This window comes from Arachis duranensis, chromosome 2 (assembly GCF_000817695.3).
Source record: "Arachis duranensis cultivar V14167 chromosome 2, aradu.V14167.gnm2.J7QH, whole genome shotgun sequence".
Classification (NCBI taxonomy): Eukaryota; Viridiplantae; Streptophyta; class Magnoliopsida; order Fabales; family Fabaceae; genus Arachis; species Arachis duranensis.
Genome location: NC_029773.3, coordinates 48,209,940 through 48,211,347, shown reverse-complemented (window position 1 = coordinate 48,211,347; position 1,408 = coordinate 48,209,940). Strand labels below are relative to the sequence as shown.

Here is a 1,408-nt window from a genome sequence, read left to right as displayed (position 1 = left end):
CCCACTGTTATTGTTGTTGAAGCCTTGTTGAGGCTTCTGTTGATCCTTCCATGAGAAATTTGGATGATTCCTCCATGAAGGATTATAGGTGTTTCCATAGGATTCTCCCATGTAATTCACCTCTTCCATTGCAGGATTCTCAGGGTCATAAGCTTCTCCTTCAGAGGAGGCTTCATTAGCACTGCTGGATGCAGCTTGCAATCCAGTTAGATTTTGAGAAATCATATTGACTTGCTGAGTCAATATTTTATTCTGAGCTAATATGGCATTCAGAGTATCAATCTCAAGAACTCTTTTCTTCTGAGTCATCCCATTATTCACAGGATTTCTTTTAGAAGTGTACATGAACTGGTTATTTGCAACCATCTCAATGAGTTCCTGGGCTTCTGCAGGTGTTTTCAGATGAAGAGATCCACCAGTAGAATGGTCCAATGACATCTTGGACAATTTAGACAGACCATCATAAAATATACATATGATGCTCCATTTTGGAAGCATGTCAAAAGGACACCTTTTGGTTAATTGCTTGTATCTTTCCCAAGCTTCATAGAGGGATTCACCTTCCTTTTGTTTAAAGATTTGGACTTCCACTCTGAGCTTGCTCATCTTTTGAGGTGGAAAGAATTTGGTCAAGAAAGCATTGACCAACTTGTCCCAAGAGTTCAGGCTTTCTCTAGGTTGTGAGTCCAACCATGTTCTAGCTATGTCTCTTACAGCAAAGGGGAAAAGCATAAGTCTGTAGACCTCGGGATCAACCCCATTGGTCTTAATAGTATCACAGATTTGCAAGAATTCAGCTAAGACTTGATGAGGATCTTCCGATGGAAGTCCATGAAACTTGCAATTCTACTGCATTAGAGAAACTAATTGAGGCTTAAGCTCAAAGTTGTTTGCTCCAAAGGCAGGAATTGAGATGCTTCTTCGATAGAAGTTGGAAGTTGGTGCAGTATAGTCACCAAGCATCTACCTTGCATCTCTAACATTGTTGTTGGGTTCGGCTGCCAACTCAGCTTTTTTTTTTGAAATTCTTGATGAGCGGATAATTTATACGCTTTTTTTCATTGTTTTTAGTATGATCTAGTTAGTTTTTAGTATATTTTTATTAGTTTTTAGTTAAAATTCACTTTTCTGGACTTTACTATGAGTTTGTGTGTTTTTCTGTGATTTCAGGTATTTTCTGACTGAAATTGAGGGTCCTGAGCAAAAATCTGATTCAGAGACTGAAAAGGACTGCAGATGCTGTTGGATTCTGACGTCCCTGCACTCGAAGTGAATTTTCTGGAGCTACAAAGGCCCAATTGGCGCGCTCTTAACGGCGTTGGAAAGTAGACATCCTGGGCTTTCCAGCAATGTATAATAGTCCATACTTTGCCCGCGATTTGATGGCCCAAACCAGCGTTGCAAATCA

General features: G+C 39.9%; 1 non-coding gene across 1 annotated transcript; it reads left to right on the top strand.

Moving 5' to 3' along the window:
- The first annotated feature begins 496 nt into the window (after positions 1 to 496).
- Positions 497 to 600, top strand: LOC127745323 (small nucleolar RNA R71). Its single transcript, XR_008006520.1, has one exon. It is a non-coding gene; the product is annotated as a small nucleolar RNA R71 (small nucleolar RNA).
- Positions 601 to 1,408: the final 808 nt, after the last annotated feature.